The sequence below is a fragment of the Acinonyx jubatus genome, chromosome B3 (genome assembly GCF_027475565.1).
Source record: "Acinonyx jubatus isolate Ajub_Pintada_27869175 chromosome B3, VMU_Ajub_asm_v1.0, whole genome shotgun sequence".
Classification (NCBI taxonomy): Eukaryota; Metazoa; Chordata; class Mammalia; order Carnivora; family Felidae; genus Acinonyx; species Acinonyx jubatus.
In genome coordinates this window covers 81870872-81889362 of record NC_069386.1, presented here as the reverse complement: position 1 = coordinate 81889362, position 18491 = coordinate 81870872, and the positions used below count along the sequence as shown (strand labels likewise).

General features: G+C 40.8%; 1 long non-coding RNA gene across 1 annotated transcript in view; it reads left to right on the top strand.

The window, feature by feature from the left end:
• The window catches only part of LOC113601285 (uncharacterized), a 70090-nt gene that overhangs the window by 36038 nt on the left and 15561 nt on the right, over positions 1-18491 (top strand). The window contains exons 5-6 of the long non-coding RNA XR_008299357.1: positions 13111-13204; positions 17159-17341. This is a non-coding gene — a long non-coding RNA (uncharacterized LOC113601285). The remainder of the gene's footprint in view (positions 1-13110; positions 13205-17158; positions 17342-18491) is intronic.

The following is an 18491-nucleotide window of genomic DNA, read 5'->3' as shown; positions in this document are numbered from 1 at the left end:
TACTGTGTGCTAAGTATTTTTCTAAGTGACTAAACCCTCCTACTTGGTTAGTTCCCATAATAACCTCCCAAATAAGGTACGATTATTATGCCAGTTGGGGAAACAGGTTCAGGGTAGTTAAATAATTTGGTTTGGTGCTAGAGCCAGGATTCTATCCTCGTCCTAGACCTTTGGCTCTTGACCTCTACACTGTGCTGCCTCCCTTTTAGCTAGTCCCTGCTTACAAAGAGGTTATATGATAGGTAATGATAGAGAAGACAGAATATGCAATGAGCTCCATATTTAAATTGAGCTACTGCTTGTTTTTTACACTCTTCTATCCCCAGCACCTAACCCTAGGGACTGAATAAATATTTGTGGAATATTGTTGAAAGACTTCGGGATTAATACTATGAAGTAAACAGGGGCGCCTGGGTGGTTCAGTCAGTTAAGTGACCGACTTCGACTCAGGTCATGATCTCGCAGTTTGTGAGTTCAAGCCCTGCGTCGGGCTCTGTGCTGACAGCTCAGAGCCTGGAGCCTGCTTCAGATTCTGTGTCTCCCCCTCTCTCTCCCCCTCCCCTGCTCATGCTCTGTGTCTCTCTGTCTCTCAATAATAAAGAATTTAAAAAAAACGTTAAAAATAAATACTATGAAGCAAACAAATTGGATGAGATGACAGATTCTTAAGGGAACTGACAATTTATGGTGGGTGGTGAGGGCGGACCTCTCTGAGGAGGTAACATTTGAGCAGAGACCTGAAAATGAAAGAAAGGGAGCCATAAAAAGAGTACGGAAGAGCATTCAGTCACAGGACCAGCATGGTCAGGGGCCTAAGGTGGGCGAGAGCCCGAGATGTGAAAATGGCAGGAACCAGTGTGTGGGGAGCAGGTGTGGAATGAGGTGAGGGGAGGATGGGCAGAAGCTGGGCACTATAGGGCCTTAGGCCACTACAATTCCCTGTGGCAGGATACTGTGTTAAGTGTCATGGAGGGACTCAAAAGAAGGGCACGTGGGCCCTGCCCTTGGGATTCTTCAATCCAGTTAGAAAGACAAGGCAAGCAAGAAAAAAAAGATGTCTTTCAGCCACTACCCCCATTGTTTGGTGAACATCTTCAATTGTGGTTTTTATTTCTTTCCTTCTTTCCTTTCTGGTGACTTAAAAATCACTCCTCTTTGGTTCTTTAGAAGACGTTGACCCAAATCAGGGGCTGGCTTTTCACTTTCACACCTTGAAATGTTGGAACGTCTGCTTTGTTATCTGGTTAGATTTTTGTTCATGCAATGAAACTCTCATCTACAGTAATTTTAACTGGGTCCAACTAGGTCATGAGGTCCTAGAGCTAATATTTTACATCTGCAGTATTTTTCCCAAGGTTGAAATTTATCTAGGAAATATTACAGCAGGCCTGATATCAGCCAGAGAAATTTAGGCAGCTGAAATGAACTGGTAGAAAACAGAGTTTTCTTTCTTTTTCCAAAATGGCATTGTTGAAATATACCCCAAGAATACAGTGCAGGGTTGTAGCGTATTCAGAGTTGTGCAATTGGCACAACTAATTATAGAACATTTCACAACCCCAAAAAGAGACCCTGTGCCCACTAGCAGTCATTGTCGGGTCCCTTTCCACAGCCTCCCTGTCCTAGGCAACCATTAATCTACTTTCTGTTTCTATAGATTTGCCTATTCTGAACATGTCCTATAAATGGAATCAATGCAGTCTGTGGTCTTTTGTGACTGGCTACTTTCGCTTAACATGTTTCAAGGTTCCTCTATATTGTAGTATGTGTCAATACTTCATTCCTTTTTGTTGCTGAATGGTATTCCATTTTATGAATACTACTACATTTTTGTTTTTCAGTTGATGGGTATTTACATTATTTCTGCTTTTTAGCTCTAAGAATAACACTGCTACAGACGTTCACATACGAGTTTTTGTGTGAAGGTAGTTTCCTTTTCTCTTGGGTTTATACCTGGGAGTAGAATTGTTGGGTCATGTGGTAGGTAACTGCATGTTTAACATTTGAGGAATTGCCAAGCTATTTTTTTTCAGAGTGGTCACAGCATTTTACATTCCCACTGGCACTATATGAGGCTTCTAATTTCTCCATTTCTCACTGCTCTGATTGTGTCTTTTTGATTAACCTAGTGCATATGAAGAGGTAGCTCATTGTGGCATTAATTTGCTTTTGTAATTATGTTTCTTCTTCTACTTTTTAAAAATGCCCAACTCTCCAAAATTATGGTTTCTGAATCATTGTGGTATGACCATGCCAGTGTGAAGGAGGTCACATCGTGGCATAATTATATTGTGAAAGTGGAAATAACAGATGAACAATGAGCTCCATATAGAACCAGAGGCTTCTAAAGTATTTGCCATCCTAGTTTGGGTTTAAGACATTCTTTAAAGATTCTATATTATAGAGAATGCTGTAGTTCTGCCTGAGTATTGCAGTAGATCATTTACAACAGATGTCTTCATTTATCTGCTAAATATGATCTGAGTACTTGAGAAACATTCTCTGAATCTTATCTGTCAAGTTTATATCGGTCCAAGTCAGTCTTATTTCTCCTATTTTAGAAAGGACTATCAGGGCGCCTGGGTGGCTCAGTCGGTTAAGCGTCCGACTTCGGCTCAGGTCATGATCTCGCAGTCTGTGAGTTCGAGCCCCGCGTCAGGCTCTGTGCTGACAGCTCAGAGCCTGGAGTGTGCTTCAGATTCTGTCTCCCTCTTTCTGCCCCTCCCCCACTCATTCTCTGTCTCTCTGTCTCTCTCTCTCTCAAAAATAAATAAACTTAAAAAAAAAAAAAAGGACTATCGGAAGGGAATTGAGTTGCCCAAGACTGTATGGTAGGTGAGTGGTGAGGACTTATCTCCTGATCCTTAATGTTAATTTAGAAATTAATAAATCCTCAGAATCAGAAGAGATCTTCAAAATCATACATCTTCTCACAAGATTTCCCACAGTAATGTACATGATTAAGTACTTTTCAATGACATGGAAGTTCTCCACTGTATATAGCAATCTCTTCTGTTGTTGGCAATTCTGATATTTCTTTTTCATGCTGAGTCACCTTCTGTCTCCATGTCACTTCCACCCACTGCTCCTTGTTCTGTGCTTTAGAACCATGAAGAGTAAAAGTACTTAATGATGCTCAGTAAATATTTGTTGAGTGATTGAAATTATTATCGAACTATTTACAGGAAGTGGTCATATATTGTTTTTATAATTTAAAATAAAAATGAAAAGAGGAAAAAAAACCACTAACCTCTCTCTCTGTACACACACACACATACTCACACATCCCCTTCCACCTCATCATTCCAGACTTTTGTTTCCTCTTTCTCTCTCTTTTTTATATAAATTTATTGGTTTTAATATGAATACAGAAGTCATATTTTTATTGTAGAAAATTCATAAACATTAAAGAAGAAAAATCTTATTTATTAAAAAATGTTTTTAATGTTTATTTATTTTGAGAGAGAGAGAGAGAGACAGAGAGTGAGCAGGGGAGGAACAGAGAGACAGAAGGGGAGGGGCAGAGCCAGAGGGAGACAGGCTCTGAGCAGGCTCCAGGTTCTGAGCTGTTGGCACACAGCCCGACAGGGGGACTGAACTCACAAACCGTGAGATCATGACCTGAGCTGAAGTCGGCCGCTTAACTGACTAAGCCTCCCAGGCACCCCAATGTTTATTTATTTTTGCGTGACTGAGACAGAGTGTAAGCAGAGAAGGGGCAGAGAGGGAGACACAGAATCTGAAGCAGGTTCCAGGCTCTGAGCTGTCCTCACAGAGCCCTACGCGGGGCTTAAACTCACAAACTGTGAGATCGTGACCTGAGCCGAAGTTGATTGCTTAAACAACTGAACCACCCAGGCACCCCGAATGTAAGATTCTTAATGGCTGTATAGCATCCTGTAATACAGACATGTCATAATATCTTTAAATGTTTTCCTTTTGATAGACATTTAGGTGTTTTCAAATTTATAAAGAGAGTAACATTCTCTCTTTCAGTCTTCTCTTCTGCAAATGAATCGTATCTGTTACCTTAAAACCTCCTTATATGCCTTTTTGCCTCTGGCTTGTTTTACTGTTGGATAGACTCTAAATTGCCAATCTCCCTCTTCAAAAGTGGTTTGCAGAACTGAGCACCTGGTCCAAACAGATGATGATGATGATGAATGTGGAGTTCAGGTGAACCAGTACATAATTTTGGGCATTGCACTGGTATCCATGTGGACCAAAATGGCAATAATTTTTCTTGTTTCCTTTTATTGGGCTTCTAGGAACACAGATCTGCCCTGCCTCACATAGCTTAACTGCTGCTCTTTATTTTCAGTGTCCTGACTATTCCTTTGTGGCCATTTGAATTCTCAGGTCTCTCCATTTCTGCTGCATCGTGGGTGATCTGTCCCCATGCGCTGGCTGGTCACTTTACTTGGTCTGGCAGATCTTCTTTAGCACCAACAATTTGCATCACCTTAAAAATAGTCTAGATATAAGTCTAAATGATTAAATGCAAACAGCTTTTCTTAGTTGAAAAGACTTTACTTCCCAATGGATAAAAGTAAGGAAGCTAAGTGATATATGAGGTTTCATAACTCATTTGTCTTCCTCCCATTTTGCAATTCGGGAGCTAATATTGGAGATTAAATAATGGACTTCGTTGACTTCAGTGCACCTGCTGCTGAATGTGTAAATTCATCCTTTCTCATACAGTCAGACATGACTCGCTAAGCAGCTTCCAAAGTAAAAGTGGTGACATGAATAATTCTGCCTGGAAATAAGGTCAACCCTGTTCTCCTGAGATCTGCACTGTGAGCAGGGAGCAAAGAGCTACATAAACCTTGTACCTTGAAGAACTCTGAAGATCTGTCCTCCTCCCTTCCCCCCAATGCCTAAACACCAAGAAATGAAAGACAGGACAAGACATTTAAAAATCTGGGTTTTGTGGAAAGAAAGAGCATAATATATGAAGTAAGGGATGGTTGTGATGAAAAACTATTCTTGCAAAAAGTGGGAATTCTATAGATGCATAAAAAGAAGGATATACAAATAACAAAATCTGTTAACAGATTTTTTATTAATGATTGGATAAGTGGTTTTTAAATCTAGATTTTAAAAACTTTTCTGCAATGACCATGTATTACATTATAATAACAACAAAATTAATTAGTGGGTTTATTTCTTGTACTTTGATTAAATTAAAAGGTGCAGATGTTTTTCTTCCTTCTGCTGAATTATTTGGATAAAAAGTAAATTTGGGTGGGTGACTAAACAAAATTACTTCAATGTTTGTTCTAGCCCCTAAGGCTCGATGAAGTTACCATCAAATTCAGTCAGCAAAATAGATGGCAAAGCATGATACAGCACAAATCACAAGTTTTTTAGATTTACAGTTGTGAATAAGCCACTCAACCTAGCTGAGGTGAAAAAGCAACATTTTTTTATAAGGACACAGACAGGGCTGATAGACAGTTGGTTGTACTTATACGGTGATACTGGTTATTTACATTCTAAAATGCTCTGTTTCTGTTGCTCTGAGACCAATCCCCCCCCCCCCCCCGAAGGCCTCCTCACTGCCTCAGCCACCCCGGTTTATTGGTTTATCTGCTGGGGATTTCTCAGGGTTCTGTGCCCCATAACAAAAGAGGTAATAAGGCCTGGAAGGGGAGCAGACTTCGGGACTGGGTAGCAGCCATCTGACCCTGTCTTGCTTTTCTTCCCTCTGCCCTTGTTAAATATTTTGAAAGTCACACCTAGGATACATAGAACTCAAGGACAAAGATTCAGCTGGACCTCGGAAGGCACTGGATCCAGGCTCTTAGAAGCTCTCCAGCCTCTTCTGTTTCTTTTCTGTATGTCTGCTCCATCCTCTCTTACTGCCTTCTCTGTCTTTGTATTTATGTGACGGAAATTATGACTTTTAACAGTTCTCAGAATTTTCGCTTGATGGGTCTGGCCACTTAGAGATCTTTCTCCCTTTTTCCCTCCTTTCCTTCCAATTTCAAATGTCCAGGGAAGAAAATGAATGGCCAGTCTTCAGTCATGTGCCCACTCCTTTGCCAGACATTCATGACCCTATGAAGAGAGGAGATCATAGTGCCCAAGCAGGCCTTTCTTTTCCCATTATAAGTACGTGGATGGAGGGGTGGATACTTCCAGATAAATATGGGAATTTTCTAGAGATCAAGGAGTGAGGTATAAAACACAAGATCCCTGGCAAATGACTATTTCTTAACCTTCCTTTGATAGGGGCTTTTTCCAACAATCTCATCTCTTCATAAAAGAGCCTCTGTGGGGTGTCTGGGTGGCTCAGTTGAATAAGAATCCAACTTTGGCTCAGATCATAATCTTGCTGTTTGTGAGTTTGAGCCCCATGATGGCCTCTGTGCTGACAGCTCAGAGCCTGGAGCCTGCTTCAGATTCTGTGTCCCCCTTTTTCTCTGCTCCTTCTCAGCTTGCTCTCTCTCTCTCTCTCTCTCAAAAATAAATAAACATTAAAAAAAGAGAGAGAGCCTCTAGGGGCTCCTGGGTGGCTCAGTTGGTTAAGCACCCAACTTTGGCTTAGGTCATGATCTCACAGTTTGTGGGTTCGAGCCCTGCAATGGGCTCTGTGCTGACAGCTTGGAGCCTGGAGCCTGCTTTGGATTCTGTGTCTCCCTCTCTCTCTTCCCCTTTGCCCTCTTGTACTCTCTCAAAAATAAATAAACATTATTCTCTCTCAAAAATAAATAAACATTAAATAATAATAAAAACTAAAAATAAATTTAAAAAATCTATTTTGGATTTTGCAAGAACCACTGTATTGGTAACAAATTTACTTCTAATGAAACAAGATAAAAATAAATGGGTTATTCTGCTTTGGGGCTTTATGAGTCCATTTTTAAACCATCATTCACTCAGATCAGACCTTTAATAGTCACTTGTCATAAAGTTTCTATTAATTATTTCATATTTTAGTAGATTATATATTTTTTATGAAGTTGGATTGATGGCTTTATTTCACAAACTACCGTTGTTCAAAGCATGTTTTCTCCTACTTCTATTATGATTATAAAATAACATAATAATGCCTCACAAAATTCAAATTACAGAGAAAATATTCACTCATAATCCCATTCCCTATACAACTATGATCATTTTCAATATTAATATATATTTTTATGAAGTTTCACCAGTAGTTATGTTTAGTATTGAGTTTCTCTTTTTTCAGTGTTGCTACTTATTTTTTATTCATAATTGTCATCTCTAAAATATGAATAAAATCTACTGAGTGAATAAACATACTAAAATAATGGAATAATCTACTTCACTATTTTTGGATATTTAGATTATCTCTTTTTTCTGTAACAACAGTGTATCCTTTCCCCCTTCCTAAAATTGTGTAGTTCTAGATGGTCCGTGAAATTCTAAGGGCTTGCTGTGCCCATAGCCTGCCTCTGAGGAAAGTAGCCACAGATAATTCTTTCTTCATAAAGTTGTCATACTGCAGGGGCACCTGGGTGGCTCAGTCGGTTAAGTGTTCGACTTCGGCTCAGGTCATGATCTCACGGTTCATGAGTCTGAGCCCTGCGTCACGCTCTGTGCTGACAGCTCAGAGCCTGGAGCCTGCTTTGGATTCTATGCCTCCCTCTCTCTCTGTCCCTCTCCCACTTACGCTCGGTCTCTCTTTCTCTCTTTCTAAAATGAATAAACATTTAAAAAAAAAAAAAGTTGTCATACTGTAGATACTAGTGGACTGGGGGATCTGTGCCTGGACCAAAAGGCAGATATGTTTAGGCTGGGTATCAGAAAGGCCCATGAAGTGGCTCTGTAAGAGATTCTGGTCAAAAGCATGGCACCATATTGGATGGGGTCAAACTGATCCAATTATCTCCTATATCTTGGTAAGTATAAAGGTGAGATTACACAGAGAAATCAAGATGCTCTATATACCCTTTTGGAAAGGGGAAAAGGTTACCAGTATACAAGTTATGATTCACCAAAGCCACTAGTATATTCTGAATAACTGTGAACTGTGTTTCCCATTTGGCATGAGGCATGGTGTACTTGCCAATGTCAGAGGGCTGGGACTCAGGTTCATAGTCCAGCTTCTGATACTGTCATCCCGGACTCATGGAAGTAACCTTCCAGTGTCTAATTATTTTTTTATTCTTTTGGATGACTTTCTGGGGATGAATTATCCAAAATGGGAGTCAGGAGTATAAATATTTTTATGGCTCTAGATACATCTTTTCAAATTACTTGCTGGTAATATTTCTGAGACTTTTTCCATGAATCTTCCACTCTTATTATTCTGTATTTTCTGAATCATTTCACCCATCTCTGTAGCTATAAAGACTGTCAAATTTAGGATTCCATTCAGTAAGATTCACCATTATTTTATGAATACAGAAGTATGGTGTTAATTAGGTTGACATGATGCTCTCTCATCACTTAAGATTTTAATTTCATAACTTTAAAAAAGTTCTTTTAGACTTTCGTGCATGTATAAAAAGGAAATGTAAGCACAGTATATTGGTTAATGTATTATTTACAATTTTTCAGAATCCAAGTCCTCAGAGCTACTTTTTGACTCAAATTCATCTTTGTTTTTCCATCACACTTCTGTCTCTTGTTCTATCATGAATATTGATAAATCAGCATTGCGTAAAAGAATTAGTAATGTCTCTAAGAATTTCCTCAAAGTCGTTGGCACCCATTCTGAAAATTTTAATATTGGCCCTTTATGATCTTACCAAAACTTATTAACAGAAAGTCTTTCGACAACAACAGGACTCACATACCTTTCTCAAGTAGTCTTTGTGTTTTGTTGACTGGAATGTCCAGAGGTTACATTTGTCTAGTCCAACCACCTGGACATGCACAGATGACACATCTGTTGTCTGACAACAATTATAAGATATTATCAATTGTAAGATACATCCTGATTTCAGAGACGTTAACACACACACACACACACACATATATATATATATATATATATATATATATATATATATATATATATATGACATGGGCTAAAGACTAATTATAGGCAAATCTATAATCCCAGCCCAGACCTCAATATAAAACTGTCCTAGGTTTCTACTTAGATGACTCTTACATATCTCAAATGTGTTTATATTAGTTCCCCATCGATGCTGTAAAAAATCTCCACAAACTTTAGTGGCTTAAGTATTAAGAATGTATTATTTTACAGTTCTGAAGGTCAGGAGTCCAACACGAGTTTCACTTGGCTAAAATCAAGGTTCAGCAGGGCTGTGTTTCATTTAGGAAGTGCTAGGTGAGAAGCTGTTTCTTATCTTTTCCAGCCTTTAGAGGCCCCCCACATTCCTTGGCTTGCAGCCCCCTCCATCTTTAAAGCCAGCAATGGCCCATCTTTCTCCCCTCTGCTCTCTCACTTTCCTGTCTCTCTCTTTCACTCAGAAGGACATAGGGTCCACCCAGACCGTCTAGGATACTCTCATCTCAAAATCTTCAATCACATCTGCACAGTCCCTTTTCCATGAAAGGTAACATGTTCACAGGTTCTGGGAATTAGGATATAGACTCCTTCGGGTGGGGCATTATTTTACCCACCACAGTGTCCAAACTAAACTCAGAATATTCCTCCCTGATCAAGTTTGCCCCTCCTCCAATCTTTTCTTCCTCAGTGATTTAAACCACAGGCTGTCAGTTGCCCAGACCAGAAGCCCGGATGTCATCCTAGAATCCTCCCTCTTACTCAGTTCCCACATCCAATCCATTCTTCTTCCTGGAAAGCATGTAAGTCCACTGAGTTCTACCTGTGTGGTCACTGCCCCGGGCCAGATGCTCCTCCTCATCTCTTACCTGTTTTGCTGCTGAGGCCTCTCAACCAGTCTCTCTGTCACCAGAAACGATAGACCTCAAAACACACCAGCGTGACATTCATGAGCCTCAGTGTTGCGTCCACTTTAGCATATGCAGCCGGGGAGAAGATGCACACGTAGTAAAATGCTGAAGGCGTACATTTGGGTAGCACTTTACAAAACACTTTGACATTCTTACCAGAGTTCCTCAGTTCTTCAGCCACGTGAGTCAGGTACCATTCTCCTTGTCAGTGAAGTTAAATGACTTAGACTCAGGTTTCAAAACAAAGTTGCATTGCTTTCTCCTACAGTGTCACCTCCTCACCCTGCTCGCTGTCATTTCAAATTCCACACATTCAAAGACAATTCCTCCTCTGACTTCCCATGTTCTGTCATTGAACCCCCTACCCCAATGCTCACCCGCCTTCAGATTTACCCTTGATCTACTCCATCCTTATCCCACATCTAGCCAGACACCGAGACTGGTTGAAATTTCTTTTGAATTATCTCTTGCCTCTGTCCCCATTGCCTCCACTGTAGTCAGAATGTCCTGTTTTCCCTCACTGCTAAGTCAATTCGGCTGCCTTGTTCCTAGTTTTCCTTCATCCCATGTATCACTGCCAGAAATAGAATCTGAAAACACCATTTTATAATGTCACTCCCTGGGTCAAAATCCCTCAGGGGCTCCTTATTTTCTATTGCACTGACCACAAGCCCCGCTGTAATTGGACCCCTACCCGTCAAGTTTACATAATTACCACGGTATTCCAAACCCCTGTTGCAGACAGGCTGACCACCTCCCGGGCCATACTATTTTTTCTCACCATGCATTCACCCTTGTCAACACCTCACGCAGAATGTCTGTTCTTCTCCTCTTGCCTTTCCAAACCTTGTTCCTCTTTAATACCTGACTCAGTTTACCTCACCCCTGAAGCCTTCACTCATTAACCATCCTCCGAGATCATGCTCCTTTCTAACTTACAGAGTGTGATTAGGACTTTGCAGTCAAATGCCTCCTGTTGTACATGGTGTCTCATGCACATCAGTCTTGTCTCCAACCAAACTGCAACCAACTTGAGAGCAAGGCCTGAGTTTTCTGTTTTCTTACAGATTCCTTTAATTATCCCCAAATCGGAAATTCATCTCCAGTTTGGGAATAATTTATTAGTTCAATTACTTTTAATATTTCTTTAAAAAAATTTTTTTAACGTTTATTTATTTTTGAGACAGAGAGAGACAGAGCATGAACGGGGGAGGGTCAGAGAGAGGGAGACACAGAATCTGAAACAGGCTCCAGGCTCTGAGCTGTCAGCACAGAGCCTGATGCGGGGCTCGAACTCACGGACCGTGAGATCATAACCTGAGCCGAAGTCGGCCGCTTAACCGACTGAGCCACCCAGGCGCCCCATAATTTTAATATTTCAAACGAAGTCTACCTGACAGCTCAACGATTTATATTGATTGATGGATAACTGATAATAGCTGAAAATCCCATCTGAATCATCTTCAGTTCTTGAAGAGGGACAGAGTATAAATAACTAACATAAACTAAACACAACCATCATGATAGTTGATTCGCAGACTATTCAGTGAGGTCTTTCTTGGGTGTCAAGTGCTATAGGAGACTCTAAAGTTGGAGAAGATGGAAACGATTGAAAGAGGGTCTGACCCACTCCCCAATCACAGGGAATGTAGCAAGTTTAGGAAGGGTAGTGTGCAGAGCATAGTCTGATGATCGAATCAATATGGGCATAAAATGAAGTCAGCATATGAGAACAGTGTTCAAGTAAGATCTTCTGATCCAGAGATGAGTGGTTAGTTTACAAAGTGATTGAGTTGTTACTCTGAAGATGTCACAGCACTGTTCTACAAGCAGTAACACCACCACCAAAACCAACAGGAAAGCAGGCAACTCTATAACCAGAGTACCCAAGTGAGAGCGCATCCACTCTGAGAAGACCTACCCCGTCAAGATTTCTCTCTACATGTGATCATTTTACTACCTTTGAAGCTCAGTTTTGCAATCCAGTCAAGTAAGGATTGTTCAGGTCTTTACAGTGAGAAGAGACAACTTTCTTATTATCTAGTGATTTTCAAGGCACTGCTTAGAAAGCAGCAGAACCCCTTCCTCCACAACACACACACACACACACGCACACACACACACGCACACACACACACGCACACACACACACGCACACACACACTACATGTCAAAGTCATTAGCTATTTGTACCCTAGATGTGGAAGAAGGAATTCCCCAGATGATTTTTAAATTCTGGGGCAATTACTACATACCGTTTCGAGAGCCAGAAGTAAGAATCAATCTGCCAAGCAACCATTAGGAATGGAATTGCTTCTGCTTCAAAGTATATGCTGGATTAACTTCTAAAGTAGTTAATTACTTTTCAGATCATGCTGTGGTGTCACACAGCCTGAAGGGAAAAATGCTGCCACCCAGGCTAAGGAGGTGGGAGAGAGGGAAGGTCACGATTTCTGTTATCTTGTAGACTGTGCCTAATGGGACTAGCTTAAGAGCCAAAGAATCAAAAAGCATTTTTTTTTGTTTTAGCCAAAATAATATTAAATAACGTTTATTTTTCTTTAAATAAATTAGTTGTTGAAGTGAATCAACTGCTGGTTGTTTGGTTATTAGAAAGATTTTACCTAAATTGAAGCTGCTTGTCAAAGACTCAGTAAGTAGCCGAGTGTTTGGGTTGAATTACTTTCAGATCCCTTTCTGCTTTGATAATGGACTAAATTTTCTGAGCCAAAGATGGCAAGAGTACAGAGTCCCAAGATTCATTTCACTTTCAAAGTACCTGATGAGAGATGAAGAAAACACTGGTCTAAATGAAAAGATTGGGAGCACAGATGGCACATGATATGTCTGTACTGCTGGTTTACCCCTTTCAGACCCAAGACCATCTTCATTTCTCATGGCACTCTTAACTCATGGCACCGACTCTGCTCCCGACTTCAGAATCCTGCCCAACAGAGTGCTTTGGGAGACCACTACTAGTCAACTGGACTGGACCTGGAGATGAAACCTATTTGCAATACCTGATTTAGCAAGAATATAAGCTCAGGATGGAAAAGCTCTAGAAATAGACACGCATTCTCAGAGCTTGTCAATGTCTGCCAAACCTAGGGGAAAGAACCTCTTTGGTTCTTTGAACCTGTGTGGTTGATCGACCCTCTGATGGATTTCAGTCTCAGGATACCTTATCAAAATATTAAAGTTGAAGAGGCCAAAGTAATCCTGTTCTATGTGCTCCTTTTTATGACTCAGGAAACTGCATCAGACATGAACAGCGCCAAGCTGAGCCCTGGGCTTCCTGCTCCTGTGTTCTTTCACCGTCTCATGCTGCCCGTCTCCTGACCAGGTGCTGGGCCCAACAGATCCTTAGTGTCTTGCTTATATTGTATGTGCATTTACACATGGACTTGTATTGATTATTGTATGAAATAATGCTATATGAAAGATGATTCATTAGTAAACTAGCAATTTTATCAATTTGTAAAATTCTCATCACAGCTTACTGCAGAGGTTAACTTAATGGTCAAAAACTACACAACCTGGATGTCTGCTGATTTTTAAATACCAGGAAGTTTAGCATCTACTCCTAATGTGGATGGAAAGAAATGGAACCAGATCTCACAGTGAAGATAGCAGTTTATATAAATTCAAAACATAAGAGAGATTATTAAATGATCTATAACAGTTTCCCAGGATTTCAGCATTTCCTATGCTTACTTAAATTTTTAACTAAAAAGAAAGGCTCAGTAGTGTTTTGTTTTTTATTTTAAGTGTTCAGAAGAATAATATTTAAGGCTCTTTGTAGGACCCACAGAGGAGACAGAGCACAGACCTCTTCTGCTCAGGTTTCTCTTTCACTAAGAAAACGGTCCTGGCCTTGCCATTGACCTCTTCCCTTTTGGCCAGGCTACCTAGGTTGACTTTTCCTTTTTATGCCAAAAGCAAATAAGGGATAAATAAGGGGTCTACTACTTTAAACCAGCAGTTCTCAACCTTAGCTGCACATTAAAATATCTGCTTTTAACAGTCCTGGCCCAGATCAATTGAACCAGAATCTCTAAGGCTGGCCCCCAGGCATTGCTAGTTTTTAAAGCTCCCCAGTGTTTCCAGTGTGTAGTCAAGTTTACCAAACACTGACTTGAACCAAAAGGATGAAATGTTACTGCAAGAGCGTCATAAATCAGATGAAGGCCAGGCCCCAGATGCAATTCCGACAGCATCAGAGCCACACCCCACATTGTCTTTGCTGTTCCTGGTGCATAGCACTGTAAAGTTAGCATCCTTCTGCAGAGTGTAAGGAAATCAGGGAGCAGTCCCAGGCTGAGGCAATGGATAGATGGATCCCAGCGTTCTGGAGCCAGCAAGTTTTACCTTGCAAGGTGCACATGTGAACATCTCTTCTCATATTCCTAGCTTGAAATCAGCCATAGTGAGAGTATTTACCCAATGGAAATTGGCAAACCCTACCAACTGGGGCTTGTTTTTCCTTAGGGAGCCAGTGTTAAACATTTATCAATACCAAATTGTATAGATCTCTAGTCTCTGACCCTAGTCAACCCTGAGAAAGGGAAACTTAAAGGCACCCTTGGCTCATTAGCAAGTCTGAGCTTATAATATTATTGCTTCTTTAGTTATTTGCTAATAAAGAGGGGGAGTAAAGTCAAATAGCAAGAATAATTAGGAGTTTGCTACTACCACTATGATCCTGGTAGCTTCCCAGGTAACTAGGAGAGGATAACAAGAATTTAATATGATCCAATACATCCCTTTTCCTTATCACCTTTGTCTATCACTTTTGTCTAGGTGTCTGTCATTACTTTAGGTAGAAAACCAAGATAGAGGAAAGGTGGATAGTTATCATAGTAGTTAAGTTATAGTTTAAACTGCTCTAACACAGAGACTCCAAATCACAGGGAGTTGGCAAGAAAGAAAATGTTAACTGTCTTGGAAATTTGGTTCAAGGCTGTTATGGGAGCTTTCACCTCTGACAACTCCCAGCTCCTGTCATCACATCTGCGTACCACCTAATCAGGAGGGGAGAAGGAGTAAGGGGAGCACATACCGTTCCCAGTTAAAGACACAACCAGAATGAGTTACATCACTTCCACTCATACCCACTGGCCAGAACTGTGTCTTAATGGCTGCGCCTAACTGTAAAGGAGGCTGGGAAATGTAGTCTTGACTAGGCAATGTGCCCAGCTAAACATCAGAAAGTTTACTATTAAAAGAAGGAGAGGGTGACTATTGATGGATAAGTGGGAGACTTTGCCACACCATCCTACTCATTTAAATGCAAGTTTGTGTGTTATTGTCATGGCTGGAGGTAGAGACTTCATAGGACAGTACTTTAAAACGTTTTACAGGCTACAATATCTTCTCAAGGTTTTTGAGTCCTGACTCTCCCGGGAGTTTCCTATGTTAATAGAAAACATCATCTCTGGAAATTCACCAGAGAACTTTTAGAGTTTATTTCAATGTGCACATTGGGAAATATTGTATATTATAAAACTTGGTCATAGACTTTCCCATGTAGCATTTTACTTGATGAATTTGGGGCCCAAATAATTCTTTCAAAGACCATTTTATTAGGACTTAGGAAAACACACGGGATGACTTTACAATCACAAACTACAAAACTGTAGGCCATAAATATGCTCAGTGTAAATAAATTGGAATTAATGTAATTTCCTGTCTTTCCCTCTCCAAACCGCTTTACATCATACTAAAGTCTTTCTTTAAAAATCATTTCTGTCGTAGCACTCTTCTGTTTAGACACCTTAGTGCCTGTGTTTTAAAGTCAAAATACTTTTGCTTGCTGTTGTGGGGCTCCATGTGGGTGTGCTGGAGTCCTAACCAAACATGTATGACAGAAAAGAGAGGACTGATCAGGTTCTTAGGAGACTGGGATTCTAGGTCTAGTTCCCCCACTATCTAGGTGGGTGACATTGGACACACCCACACTCTGACTCTGGGTAGAGCTGACCCTGAAGCTAAGATTCAGGACTGCCTAGACCAGCAAGAAAAAGAGCCTTCTTTAAAGTAGTTGCAGAAATCAGCTCCTCACATTATTCTCAATGATTCCTGCCTTCTGGTGTCCACCCCCTTGTCTAATCCCTTCACCTGGAGTGTGGGCTGTACCTGATGACTTGCTTCTAACAAAACACAGCAAAGGGATGGCGTGTCACTTCTGAGAATAGATTACAAAAGAGCAGGCTTTTTGCTCCCATTCTTTCTTTGGTTTTTCTTGCTTTCTCTCTGATGAAACAAGAGGCCATGTTGTGATCTGCTCTGTGTAGAGGCCCATGGGGCAAGGAATGGAGAGCGGCCACTAGCCAGCTGCCTTGTTGTGAGTAACACCCTTGCGTGGCAAGGAATTGATGCTTCTGGTCGACAGTCAGCCAGGACCTGAGACCTGCCCACAGCTGTAGGAGGGGGCTTGGGAGAACATCTCCCCTTGGTCGAGCTTCGAGATGACTACAGTCTTGTCTGACGACTTGATTGCAGCCTCTTGAGCGACTCTGAGCCAAGGAACCCAACTAAGCTGTTACCTAGTTCCAGATCCTCAGAAACTTGTGATAATGACTATGTTGATATTTTAAGCCACAAAGTTTTGGGATGATTTGTTATGCAGCAATAGATAGTAATACTGAAGACCCAATATCATCTGAAAATGTAGGGGAATTAGGAAAACATTATTTAGAAATTAAATCTATTAAAACAATTTAATTTTCAAAATCATGTGCATAGTAAAAGTAAATAAAAAATTAAATAAATAACACCAGTAAGTCTTGGTCTAGTAACTAAGATATTCTCAAACTTTGACCTTCAAAGAAACATGTTTGATCTTCCAGAGAATGAGGGTTGTTCTGGCACAATACAAAAATACTGTCTCCTTGAGAATTGGGAAGTAAAATATCTGAGGCAAACATTGTTATATAGGCCAAAATTTAAAGGCTTCAACCAATTTCCTGTAACTGTGATGAAAAAGAAGAGGAACCTCATTTTTATGAATATTATAGAGCTATACTGTCCAATACAGAATCCGCTAGCCACATGTGATTATTCATAGATAAGTTAAAATTTATAACTGAATAAAATGTAAAATTCAGTTCCTCAGTCGTACTAGCCACATTTCTAGTGCTCAAAAGCCTCCATAGACAGTGGCCACAAAATCGGACAGTGCCAATATAGAACAATTCCAAAATCGCAGAAGATTCTATTGGCCAGTCCTACTGTAAAGTGTTTTCATGATTCCTAATACCAATGCTTATGACGTTTGTTTCACTGTTGTTCTCTTCAGGAACAGTTAAACCAGTGTAAAATGTCCAGTGTTGCTGGCTACTCTGGAGGTATCAGCAGCTCAGCCAAACTGAAGGTATTCTAAACACATTGCAGAGCATCTAAATTGAGTGGGGAGAATTTATATTCTAAAAAACATTGGAAGGCTGGGACCATAAAGGACTACCAAAGACTCAGTCTTAAGGTGAGCCAGTGGGAATCACCACTTCTGATACAAGCTCCCAAACATAGGCCAACTCATATTATCAATCAGGGCTTCACTTTCCATATTTATCAAATGAGAGCAAAGGGCCAATGATCTCTCAAGTTCGTTCAAGCTTTAAAACTCAATAACTATATATATTGCTCTAATGAAAAAACTGTCACTTGTGCAAATTATTTGGTGACTCACAGATGCAGGTTAGGAGTCCTACACCTGGTGTAAAACTGCCTCCTTGGGGCACCTGGGTGACTCAGTCTGTTAAGCGTCTGACTCTTAATCTCGCCTCAAGTCGTGATCTCATGGTTCATGAGTTCGAGCCCCGTGTCGAGCTCTGTGCTGACAGTGTGGAGCCTGCTCGGGATTCCCTTTCCCTCTCTCTCTACCCCTGCCTGACTTGTGCTTACACTCTTACTCTCTCAAAATAAATAAACTTAAAAAAACAAAAAAACCTCCTCCTTCAGGTTTCCTCCAACATCTGGCCTCCTTTCTTCTTCCTGGATGATATCAGAGCCCAGAAAGGAGAAGCGGGGAGGGAGTATGATTGCACCTTGGGAATTCAGCCACCTTCCTCTAAAGATCAGGCCATTCCTAACTCCTAGGCACCTTGTATATCCCTCGGTGGGTCCCGTAGGGCTGTGGGAATTTCTTTCACATCATGTGACTGCCACAGGGAGGCAGGACTGGTGGTCTCTCAGTGCTTTCTCTTTCTAAGGATATTTCACCACCATTTCCACTGCCCCGGGGTTACTTCATGTTGTGGGCTAAGATGCTTGAGGTTTTCCTGAGCTACTGTGTCCTGGAAGGCAAGAAATAAGTCCTTGTGCTTTGGATTCTCTCAAATTTATCTGTTCATTCCAAGTACTTCCTACTTCCTGTGGGCTCTTGGATCTTAAGGTTTGCCTGGGGGTGGGGGGTGGAAGAGGGAGCTCCCACACTGACAGATGACCTCTTGCCCTTCACCTCACTGCTACTTCATGTTTAACCCCAATGGGTTTCCACCTTATCCTGCCTCCGTACACTGTTTAGCAAACTTTTCCCTCTCAGGCCCTTAAAAAATTCTGAAAAACTTCCATATTTTTATGTTGACATCTGAACATTTTTATCTCCACTTAATAGTTACAAAATGTTGTCT